Genomic DNA, 13,476 nt, shown 5'->3' with positions numbered 1-13,476 from the left:
TTTCACATTCAATCCATTTTGAAAAAGCATCCACCACCACCAGGAACATTTTACCGAGAAACGGGCCCGCATAGTCGACATGGATCCTCGACCATGGTTTGGAGGGTCAGGACCACAAACTTAGTGGTGCCTCTCTGAGCACGTTGCTCAACACTGCATTGCCGTACAAAGGACTCTAAGTCAAGTCGATACCGGGCCACCACAAGTGGGATCTGGCAATCGCTTTCATCATTACTATACCCGGGTCTGTGCTGTGGAGATCCGAGATGAACGTCTCCCTGCCCTTTTTGGGTAGCACTACGCGGTTACCCCACAACAGGCAGTCTGCCTGAATGGACAGCTCGTCCTATCGCCGCTGGATTGGCTTCTGTATTTCAACGGGGATGCTGGCCCAGCTCCCATGCAGTCCACAGTTTTTTTACCAGGGACAGCAGAGGATCTTGGTTGGTCCAAGTCCTAATCTGGCGGGCCGTGACAGGAGATTTATCATTTTCAAACGTTTCCATGACCATCAACAAGTCTGCGGGCTGCGACACCATCAACAAGTTTGCAGGTTGGGCCATTTTCACCCCCGTGGTGGGCAATGGTAGCTGACTGAGAGCATCCACACAGTTCTTGGTGCCTGGCCTGTGGCGGATGGTATAGTTATGCGCTGATAGCGCGAGTGCCAACCTTTGTATGCGGGCTGAGGCATTAGTATTTATCCCCTTGTTTTCAGGGGATAAATATGAATGCCTCAGCCAGCATACAAATGTGGGCACTCGGGCTATCAGCGTATAACTGTACCATCTGCCACAGGCCAGGCACCGAGAACTGTGCGGATGCTCTGTCGGCTACCATTGCCCACCACGGGGATGGAAATGGCGCAGCCTGCAAACTTTTTGATGGCGGCGCAGCCCGCACACTTGTTGATGGTCATGGAAGCATTTGAAAATGAGAAATCACCTGTCACGGCCCGCCAGATTAGGACTTGGACCAGCCAAGATCCTCTGCTGTCCCTAGTAAAAAACTGAACTGCATGGGAGCTGGGCCAGCATCCCCGTTGAAATGCAAGAGCCAATCAAGCCATTCCAGCGGCGAAAGGACGAGCTGTCCATTCAGGCGGACTGTGGGGCAACCACGTAGTGCTACCAAAAAAGGGCAGGGAGACGTTCATCTCGGATCTCCACAGCACACACCCGGGTATAGTAATGAAAGTGATAGCCAGATCCCACGTGTGGTGGCCAGGTATCGATTCAGACTTAGAGTCCTGTGTATGGCAATGCAGCGTATGTGCTCAGTTGAGCATCGCGCCCAGAGAGGCACCACTATGTTTGTGGTCCTGGCCCTCCAAACCATGGTCGAGGATCCATGTTGACTATGCGGGCCCGTTTCTTGGAAAAATGTTCCTGGCAGTGGTGGATGCTTTTTCAAAATGGATTGAATGTGAAATAATGTCGGAAAGTACCGCCACCGCCACCATTGAAAGCCTGAGGGCCATGTTTGCCACCCACGGCCTGCCTGACATACTGGTCAGTGACAACGGGCCATGTTTCACCAGTGCCAAATTTAAAGAATTCATGATCCGCAATGGGATCAAACATGTCAACTCAGCCCCGTTTAAACCAGCCTCCAATAGGCAGGCAGAGCGGGCAGTACAAACCATCAAACAGAACATTAAATGAGTCACAGAAGGCTCACTCCAAACCCGCCTGTCCCGAGTACTGCTCAGCTACTGCACGAAAACGCACTCGCTCACAGGGGTGTCCCCGGCTGAGCTATTCATGAAAAGGACACTTAAAACCAGACTCTCGTTGGTTCACCCCAACCTGCATGATCAGATAGACAGCAGGCGGCAGCAACAAAATGTAAACAATGGTCGTGCCACTGAGTCACGGGAAATTGATCTGAATGACCCTGTGTATGTGCTAAACTATGGACATGGTCCCAAGTGGATCATGGGCACAGTGATAGCTAAAGAAGGGAATAGGGTGTTTGTAGTCAAACTAGACAATGGACAAATTTGCAGAAAGCACCTGGACCAAATGAGGCTGCGGTTCACAGACTGCCCTGAACAACCCATAGCAGACACCACCTTTTTCGAGCCCACAACCCACACCCAAAGGATCAACGTCACCTCGCTGGACCAGGAAATCGAACCCATCATGCCCAACAGGGCCAGCAAGGCCAGGCTCACCTAGCAGCCCTGCAGGGCCAACAACACGCCAGCCCAGCGAGGGAACAGCCAACACACCAGAATAGACATTTGTACTGAGGCAGTCCACCAGGGAAAGGCTCCCAACCGCCTCACCTTGTAGTTTTCACTTTTACTTTGGGGGGGAAGTGATGTGTATGTGTAAAGCATGCACTTCCATGTTCTGCCACCAGGGAGCTCATCTCCTGAAGTCCCAAGGGATCCCAACATCCCTTGGGAGCACTGTATATAAGCTGGCCCCTAAGGCCTGTTCCTCACTCTGGAGTGTCTTATTAAAGACTGAGGTCACTGTTACTTTAACCTCCCTGTGTGCAGCCTCATCTGTGTTAGGAACACAATAAGTACAGTAACTTTTTCAGTACCAGATTTAGATCCCAAAACAAGTTGGAAAGATGCCATAACGCTCTATGTCCATTCCAAAATGGAGACCAGAATATTTTGAAAGAAGTGAAAAGTTATTATAGCTGTAATCACTCGAAAAAGATTGGTTTTAAATCCCTCATCTAAAGCATGGGTTAACAGATCAGATGGCACTGTGGCTGCTACATGTTTAGTTACTGCTGATAAAATGTAGCTTCTGTGTTCTGGGCCCAATCTCTCAAGCATTCCTGCAAACAAGCCCTCATATTGTGGATGCTGAGTCTCTGAATGTATTCAAGGCGAGTTAGATAGATTTGGGAGTCTAGGGGAATCAAGGGATATGGAAATCGGGCAGGAAAGTGGACTTCAGGTTGATGATCAGCCATGATCTTATTGAATGGTGGAGCAGGCTTCAGGGACAATATGACCTACTTCTGCTCCTATTTCTTATGCTTGCTGGTTTACATTCTTTAAACCAATAGAAGATTAAGTGATTTTGGATCTAGAGATGAAATTTCCACATTCATACTGAAATAATTTTTATAGATGCCATATATATGTATTTTGAAAGCTGCAATAGGTAAATGGAGTTGAGGTCCAGATCAGTCGTGATCTAATTGAATGGCCAAATAGGCTCAAAGGGCCGAATGGCATTACTCCTGACCCTAAGTCCCTATAAAGGGCATTCAGTGTTTAAAAGGATGATCTCTCTCCAAAACACAGTCAATATCGGGTTTCCTATTTTATGCATTGTTCTGCTATTCCTGAACTTGTACTATATAAAACATAATTTAAGGGTCTTTGCTAAGCTGAATATATTGCTCCACGCATAGTGAAAAAGAAACAACTTAGTGCACAAAGCAAATGAGACCAACTCAATGTTTAAAGAGTTATAAGCATGTGTAAGAATTTACACATTTTCAAACAAGTTCTTAGAAATTAGATGGGAAGCTGATAGTTAACAGGTAGAATGAATACAGCACTTCACTTTACTTTCTGGCAGATTGCAAAAACAAATACACTCAGTCTTGAAAATGGCCAGTAATTGATACAGTGCTAACTTAATTATAAAGAAATACAAAGAACATAAAAAAGCACTTGGTGACCTTTTTAATATTCACTCCCAGAAATAATTTATTTCATCCCCTTAGCAACTGCTTGCACAGTGGGTTGGTAGAGAGCTGAACATTTTTAAATGTAAATGCAAAAATATTTAATGCTTTCATTCACTGAACTGTAGAATGTGAAACAAACAAAAAAGAGATTTCTCAACATGGATGCTGTTCCGATTGAATTTCGGTAAAGCTTTCAGGATTTGCTTATATTTTGCCACTTTTTACCTTCCCCTCCCTCTCCTCTCCTGAAAGCATTCATTCGTTGCATGGTTCTAATGGTGCAAATCACCCTCTGGCATCATCACTTAAGTAATCACTGAAATTTGATGGCTAGATATTCCAATCAGTGTTAAAATAACACCGATCAGAAAGGTCTCGGTCAAGTATTGAAAGGATATTGGAACAGCAGATAGCATCATCATCGAGCCTGATGTTGTTATGGGTCAACGTGCACATTGTGCATTTCCAGCAGGGGGCACTAACTATTAGTCAGGCATGGGACTCATGGCTGGTTTTCCCTTTCTAATATAGGGTTGCTGAGCCAATTGCACCCCCCACCCCCCGCCAGTGTCCTGGCTGAGATATCTTTTTCAGCACAGACTGGAGACATTCCTGGTCAGAAAAATGTTGTTAATCTGCTAAAATAACATAGCTTATTGATTGGCAAGGAGTTACCTGTGGGCTACACCATACTACCTTTTATTTCCCCACCAGTGGGCCAATACTTCCAATGTCAACAACTTTTCTCTCTCCCAAAGCAATTGCCTCAAAGTACTTTGCAGTCTTTATATTTCTTACACCAAAAACTATTATTTTGCTTCCTTTTTAAAAAATCAGCACAATAGCCTTTATTAAATACTCTTTCTTGGGCTCTTAGCTGAGGGATCACACTATTCCCGACCACAAGGCAATACGAACATGATGAGAAGACAGGTTGCTACTGGAAGAAAGATGACTGAATAACATTTAGTGAAATTTGTACTCAAATATATCAACTTTTAGATGGCACTGTGCCTTATGGTTCACCTGAAAATAGCTTCTCTTATATGCATTTTATTCACCAGCAAACCTAATTTCCCATCTTCCAGCCACCACTAATCTCCAACCACCAGATCACCCCTGATATCTGCCTACCTGTTAGCTTTGATCGCCAAACCCCAAACAGATGGCATCATTGTTCCAGCTTCAGACCTTCCTGGTTTCTATTGATCAGCACAATACCCTCTGGACCCTTATCTCTTGAGGTTCATCACTTGTCTTTCATAGTAGGTTCTACTACTTCTGACTTCCCTTCCTCCCCAAAGTCTTGGAACATCTCCAAGCATTTCATTTGAGACCTTGCAATCTGGTTTCTGCCCCAGCCACAGCACAGAGACAGTGTCCACATCTATCAAATTTCCTCAGTAGTCTTCCTTTGTAGCAGTTATCTCTGGCTCCCTTCATACCTGCCCCAAAAATAACTCTACATATTCTCCAAAGATTTCTCTTTTTCCTTTCATTCCCACTTGGTGATCACTGATGTACCCACATCTTCATTATTGGTTCCCTACTCTTCATTTTCTATATGATGCCTCTTCATGACATGATCTGGAAGCAGAGGATCAGGTTCTATATGTATGCTGATGACACCTAGCTTTACCTTTTCACCTACTCTCTTGTTCTACTTCCATCTGACGATCTCACATTAAAGGGCCAATTTTCCAACAAACATATTGGGAAATTAGAAGTGTGCTGCCCTTAATTGCCTATCCATTAGGTATGTAAAATCATGAGAGGCATGAATTTCTCAAAATTCAAGGCTCCCAACAATAGTGGAAGCTCAGAAAATTAGCCCTTAAGTTTTGGAGGGATAAAAAAATATTCATCCAGTAAAATATAGCCCAAACTGAAGCTACCATTTTCAGCTCTCATCAGCCTCTGCCCTTAACTCCATCAACCTCCCGAACAGCCACCTCAGCCCAAGTCCAGTAGTGTGGGCCCCTGGTGTGTGGTTTGATCTCGAGCTCAGTTTTCTTATCCACATCTGTTCCATCAAATACTGTCTTGTTGCTTCTTCGCAATATCACCCGCCTCCACTCTCCCTCACTGCCATCAGGACTTTAGTCCATATCTTTATTGCCATGAGGCTCAACTTTTTAAACAATCCTCCAGCCAGCATTCCCTTCCACTGTAACTCGTTCAGAAAGCCACTGCCTATACCATTACCCACTCAAAACCCTACCCTTTTATCATCCTGATTTGCATTAGGATTCATATCTCCCCACAACCTTGCGAATCAACTTTAACCATCCTTGACATCATCTTCAAATACCTCCATTGGCCTGAGCCACTCTATCTCAGTGACATGCTCAGGATTATGTTCTTGCTTGTGACACAAAGATATCCCTCAATTCCCAGCCTCTTCATTCCATCATTGGTAGCCACTCTTTCTGCTGCCATACCCCTGCGCTCTAGAACTCTCTTACAAAATCACTTTGATATCTCCTCCTCTTGCTTTCAAAAGTTTACCAATTACTTTTTCTCTTCAATTATTCTTCCAAGCTGTCTGCAAACTAATTTCTACCTGATCTTTCACCTTGTTTAATGTCCAGTTCATACTCAGGTGTTATTTTAACTTCCAAATAGTGAGAATATAGGGGGTTAAAATGGGATTGGGGAAGAAAACAAATTAAAAATTAATTACTGATGATTAACTGCATTTCTGAATTCTTCCGAGCTTGGCTATGATACCCTTTGGTTGAAGCCTGGTGACAGTCAGTGCCTAGGTTACACATGACAAATCTTGGACTGGAAGTCCGAGAGCACCCCTGACACCTATGAAGCTGAGCACCAGCAAGAATCAACTATCTCAGTAGAGGAGAGAAGGGATAAATTTGGGGTGGGGTGGGTGGGGGAAAAGAGTTCCATTTGGCATTTGGCTTGCAACTTCTTTAGTTTACAATGAGCTCTGGTTCTGTTATCTTGATTTTTGCAAAAAATAAGAACATAAGAAATAGGAGCATAAGCAGGCCAGTTGGCCCTTCGAGCCTGTTCTGTCATTCAACAAGATCATGGCTGATCTTTTACCTCAACTCCACGTTCCCACACTATCCCAATATCGCTTAATTCCCTTAGTTCCCAAAAATGTATTGACCTCTGACTTAAATATACTCAATGACAGCATCCACAGCTCTCAGGGGTAGATAATTCCATCGATTCACAACCCTTTGAATGAAGAAATTTCTCCTCATCTCAAACCTTAATGGCCAACCCCTTATTCGGAGACTGTGACCTCGTGTTCTAGATTCCCCAGCAAGGGAGAACATTTTCCCAGCATTAATCCTGCCAAGCCCCTGAAGAATTTTATATGTTTCAATTAGATCACCTCTCATTCTTCTACACTCTAGGGAATTTAGGCCTAGTCTACTCAATCTCTCCTCAAAAGGCAATCCCCGCATCCCAGGGACCAGTCGAGTGAAGCTTCGTTTCATTCCCTCTAAGGCAAGCATGTCTTTCCTTCGGTAAGGAGACCAAGCGGCCGAAATTCAGGGTCTCAAAGAGACCCGTTAATGCCCATTTGCAGTGGCCATTCCTAAAAATCGAATGGCTGCCGCTTTGGGGTCAACAGGCCGACCCGACCTAAATTCAGGTCGGGGATTTTTCAGCCTGGACCCCATTCCGCCCAAGTAGTTGCATCACCAATTTAAAAGGAATAAAAACATACTTACCAGTCATTTTCAGCTGAATCCCTCGATTCCCTGTCACGCGGTGCCCCCGGCAGGTTTTTCTGCCGGTGCACCATCTCCGAACTGACTGCGGCCCGGCAGCGCAGCTGCCCTTAAAGAGGAGGGCCCACTGCTACGGCCGCAATGGAAGAATTTTTGCCAGCCAACTTGCTGATCGGCCGACAAAATACTGGCCCCGGATTCAGCCGGGTCGCCAATGGGCAGCCTGGTACCCCTCTTGGGTGCCAGGCTGCTGGCCCGGCTGAAACTCTCTCTGGTGGCCCAATCGCCAAAGTTAAAAAATGATTGCATCTCTCCCCTTTAACGGAGGGGAGAGAGCTGTGGTGATGCAAATGTGATGTGACATCACCACGTTGATTGACAGTGGCAGACCCCCCAACCGACCCATTTTCAGCCAGTCAGCTTGGCTTTGAGTCTAAGACCCGCCCCCATTATGATCCATTTCCTGCAGGACTTTGAAATAAAAAAGGATCAACTCACCGCACCAAGAGTTCCAGCGGTGAATACCAGTTTAAAAACTCATAGGTGTGTCAGCTTTCTGGTGCATCTGAATTTCGGCCCCCAGAACTGTACACAGTACTCCAGGTGTGGCCTCACCAATTCCCTGTATAATTGTAGTAAGACTTCTTTCCTCGTATACTCTAATCTCTGTGTAACAAATGCTAACATATAATTTGTCTTCTTAATTGCTTGTTGTACCTGCATGTTAACTTTGATTTATGTACAAGGACACCCAGGTCCTTCTGAATGCAAACATTTCCCAGTCTCCCACCATTCAAAAAATGTTCAGTTTTTCTGTTTTTCCTACCATTTCCCCACATTGTATCCCAATTGCCATGTTCTTGCCCACTCAATCAACCTGTCTATATATCTCTGCAGACTCTTTGCATCCTCCTCACAGCTTACTTTGTATCATCAGCAAACTTGGATACCTTACACTCGGTCCCTTCATAAGTCATTAATATAGATTGTAAATAGTTGGGTCCCAAGCACTGATCCTTGTGGTACTTCATTGGCTGTAAAGTGCTTTGGGACATCTGGTGGTCGTGAAAGGCACTATATAAATGCAAGTCTTTCTTTCTTTTACCCTGCTAGTTACAACCTGCCAACCCGAAATAGCCCCCTTTATTCCTACTCTGTTTTCTGCTCATTAACCAATCCTTAATCCATGTTAATATATTACTTCCAATTCCATGAGTCCTAATTTTGCGTAATAACCTCGTGTGGCACCTTATCAAATGCTTTTTGAAAATTCAAATACACTACATCCACTGGTTCCCCCTTATCCATCTTACTAGTTACATCTTCAAAAATCTAACAGATTTTTCAAACACGATTTCCCTTTCATAAAACTATGTTGACTCTGCCGAATCATATGACGTTCTAAGAAATACCTTCTGTATACAGCTTAGTGATTCACTTCATTATTTGAATAATTAAGGTCAGGTCTGTCCCCTTTCCATTTCTGTTCAAATAATGAATCAAGAATAATGAAGGAAAAATACCCACAAATACAAAAATGACAGAATATCCTGTAAAAAAAGAACTAATGCACAGAATAAATGCAGCAAAATATTAAATAAAAACAAAGGGCTAGAATTTCCTACCAAACCGCCAGCGCCCGATTGCCACCCAAAAGACCGCTAAGATTCCAAAGATTATCGCCAGTGAAAACTTAACCCCCCAAAAAATAAAAAAATTCACCAAGCGAAAAAAATGGGTGCTGCACCCAGATTCTCTGTGAAAAAGTGGAACTTAGGGTCAATTGGGCAGTTCTAAAAGAAAATGGGCGATAATTTTAAAATTCACGAAAAATTTACCCCGAGGCTGTGGGTTGGGCCGAGGAGGAGAAGAACACACAAAAAAATTCAAAACACAGAACATATTAAATCATAAAAACATTCTCAGGACTTAACTTAAATCACCACAACATGGGCCCAAGTTTCGAGCCACTCCTAGAACGGCGCAGTCACGACCTGGACGCCCGTTTTTCGCGCCACAAAGTGCGCCTAAAAAAAATCTCCAGATTCTCCATCTCCCTGCAGGTCCTCTCGCCCTCGGCGCAGCGCAGCAGGAGCTTAGGGGGCGGAGCCAGGTCCCTGCGCTGAAAACAGTGCCGGGACCTCTGCACATGCGCGCTGCAGAGGTCGCGCATGTTCAGTAGCTCCAGGCGCCCAAAACTGTGTGGGAGGGGCCGAAGCACGCAGCTCCTAGCCCTGGGGCTGTGTGAATAAGACTCCTCCCACGGCCAGCTCCTGCTTCCTCCCGACCCGACTCGACTCCCGCTTCCCGCCTCCGGACCGGACCAGACACCGATCTGACTCCCGCTTCCCCCCTCCACCCCGTACCCGGCCTGACTCCCGCTTCCCCGCCCCGGACCGGACACGACCCCCGCTCCGCCTCCGGTCCGGAGCCGACCCGACTCCCACTTCCCCCCCCCCCCCAACCGACCTGACACCGACCCGACTCCCGCGCCCCCACGGACTGGATCCGACCTGACCTCCCTCCCTCCCTCCCTCCCCCCGACTCGAACCGAACCGACCTCCCTCCCACCATCCCCCCCGACCCAACGCCACCTACCTGTAAATCTGGTGCTAGGGACGGACCCGGCCCGTTCAGCCTACCTTCCCCCCCCCCACCCTTCTCCCCCATCCCTCTACCTGCTCCCCCCCTCTACCCCATTCCTCCCCCTCCCCTCGCTGTCAGAAACACAGACACTGACAGACAGAGAATGAGACACACACACACTGACAGACACACTGGGGGGCGCATCCCAGCACGCTGTCGGAGGGCTCCCGGTGCTGCAGTCGGTAAGTAGAAAATGTTTTATTTATTGATTTAAAAAAAAAATTCTTATTTTTTTTTGATTGATTTATTGGTTGATTTATTGATGTATTTATCATTTATTATTGATGATGGCTCTATTTGTAAAACTGAAGTGTTTTAATGTTTGTAAACTTCCCTTTAAACCCCCCCCCCCCCCATCATTCCCTACGCCTGATTTGTAACCTACGCCTGATTTTCTAAAGTGTAGACAAGGTTTTTTCGAGCGTACAAAAATCTTAACTTACTCCATTCTAAGTTAGTTTGGAGTAAGTTTTCACTCACGAAACTTCAAAATCAGGCGTAAGAGGCCGGACATGCCCCCTTTTGAAAAAAAAATTCTGTTCCAAAGTGAAACTGTTCTAACTGACTAGAACTGGAGCAAACTAAATGACGAGAATTCCGATTTCTAAGATACTCCGTTCTACACCAGTTGCTCCTAAAAATCACGAGCAAATCATGTGGAAACTTGGGGCCCATAATTTTAAAATAATGAGTAAAAAAACAATTGCTAACCTTTTTCTTGCAGAGCTACTCACCAATCACCCAGCTCCACTGATTCTCATGGGCGTTTTTTTTTTATACTTACCTACGGATCCCCGCTGAGCCAAATATTGCACAAGGGCGATCTCAGGACAGTGCACGCCGGCAGTCCGGTCCCCAGCAGTACATCAAAACCGCCGATGTAACTTAGCTGGGCAACTTCTCGCTGTCGCGGTTATCGCCCAAAGCGACAAATACCGATCAGAAACTGGGCAGCGAGCCACTGCAATTTCTAGCCCCATGACTTTTACCAGCAACTGAAACTTTCACCTCTCTAAGTCTGCGTGAGCAGGCCATGGTCAAGGTTCCACTGCACATATTTTAATGGCAAGGTGCATGTGGTGAGCAGCACATTAACTGAAGTTACACATTTCAGTGTCAGACTGCTTTTAAATAACGAGTCAATATAAAAAAGCTCATACCTGCCAGCAGTGTGGCCTCAATTATTGTCCCAAATCAGTCTCTGTAAAGTGCAACTTGGTAGATGATGACTGAAATATTGGGAGCACCATCAGTGAGATCCTGTAAAGTCTGCCCTACATTACCTTATATTACTCATTCTATTTGTGAGTTGTAAACAGTTCAAAGGTGAGCCACAGTGGGGGAAAAAACTTGGGCTTTTCAAACTCAAAACGAGGCAAATGATAGGTGATCTTATTGGAGTAAGGAAACAAGAGCTAGAAAATGGCATCAAACTAAATTGTGAGATTAGGACAAGGAGACACAGAGTCAAACTAGTAAAGACAAATTAAGAACCATCAGCACGTTCTTTTTCACACAGCATGTACTCCCAAGTAGGGTAATGGAGGCAAAAACCCTGGAATTATTTAAGAAACAACTGGATGCCCCAATTGAGCATGTCAGGGTCTTTCTGGATGGGTGAACTGCAATTGGTCAAATGATCAAATTATTTTGTGATCTTGTGATTCTTCTCTCTAGTTGAACTCACTGTAGAGCCTGAAAATTGTGGTTCATGTGTTAATCATGGGCTAACTTTGGGTTACTAAATATCTGCTGGTTTACACACTTTTGCTATTTTTAGTCTGTGGGATGTCTCAACTGCACATTGGGCCACCCAATGATAAGAGAACAGCACTACATCCTCTAAATCGAACGTGAGCTGCAATTAGGATCCAGGTAAGCACCTGAAACAGAATTGGGAACTCAAAGGCAGCTAATTACTCAGTAACTTGCTGCAGTTTAGGCAGAGAAGTTTTTTTTGCTAAAAATACAGTTTCATTGGCCAGGAGCTGCAAGAGCTTCTGAAAATACTCAGGGAAAGGCGATACCAAGTGCAGCAGGCATGGGAGGCAGAACCTAAAACAGCCAATACCAGTCAACCATTATAGTCCTAAATGTGGCTGACTTATAGCCCAGGGAGGTCTAGAACCACCAGAATCCCAGCAGGTTGACAGTAAAACCTTGTACTTCTTCCACAATGACATTATATAGGAGTGGTAGGTTAGGTATTACACATATGAAACAAAGTACAAGAACAAAGGGGCAGCACTATGCCAGATCAAGCTGTCAAACTTCACACAATACACAAGAGCAAATTGTTGTTGCTCAGTGGCGAACATGAATAAGTCAGTGACCCCGCTGAATAATGCATCTGGTCCTCCCCGATACATCTGTGGCCATTTGTTTAGAACTCCTAACAAAATAAAATGCCCCAAGGTACAGGTGTAAAAATCTGGATCATCTTTAAATCCCATTTTTATATGGGCGAGATCTGGGCAAAGGTAACATTAAAATATCAGCTTAGTGTGCTCTATTAACAGCCAAATGGATTTGCATTGCTGATATCATTACTGCACGATCTAGGTGAGAAAGTGCACCATGCACTGAAAAGTAGCTGCAACTTTAAGACGAGTTTCATTGAGAAGATCGTGAGAGCAGTTCCATGGAAATTGCTGGCATTGTAAGGCATTATGCTGATGGCAATTTCTAGGTTTGGATCTTCACCTTTTATCTCTACCCCCTCAACCTGTTGCCTTTCCATTCAACTTAAGATATTTTGAGGTTGAATGTCTGAGACATTTCCCCAATATCTCGCCATAACTTTGGCAAAACAGCAGCATCCCTGGAGAAGCAGTATTAATGGCCACTTACTCTAGGCCTTCTACTAATCTTACATAGTTATGGTGGGAAATCAGGAAACCACCACAGAAAAATCAGGTGTATTTTCAATAATCTTATCATAAATTAAATACTTAAACACATCCTAAACCTGATTTCTGGGGCACAGAACGATCCCATTCTATTATCATTGATCACTGTCCTTTGTATCCTGTCATTTAACACATTTATCCAATGTATTACTTTCTCATCCCCCTCCGTCAAGAGCTTTCACGATTTCTTTGTGAGACATAGAAACATAGAAAATAGGTGCAGGAGCAGGCCATTCGGCCCTTTGAACCTGCACTGCCATTCAATATGATCATAGCTGATCATGCAACCTCAATACCCCACCTTTGCCTTCTTTCCATACCCCCTGATTCCTTTAGCCATAAGGGCCACATCGAACTCCCTTTTGAATATGTCCAACAAGCTGGACTCAACAACTTTCTGTGGCAGAGAATTTCACAGGTTCACAACTCTCTGGGTGAAAAAGTTCCTCCTCATCTCGGTCCTATATGGCTTATCCCTTATCTTTAGACTGTGACCCCTGGTTCTGGACTTCCCCAACATTGGAAACATTCTTCCTGCATCTAAC

This window comes from Pristiophorus japonicus, chromosome 17 (genome assembly GCF_044704955.1).
Source record: "Pristiophorus japonicus isolate sPriJap1 chromosome 17, sPriJap1.hap1, whole genome shotgun sequence".
Taxonomy (NCBI): Eukaryota; Metazoa; Chordata; class Chondrichthyes; family Pristiophoridae; genus Pristiophorus; species Pristiophorus japonicus.
Note: the sequence above shows the minus strand (reverse complement) of the source record.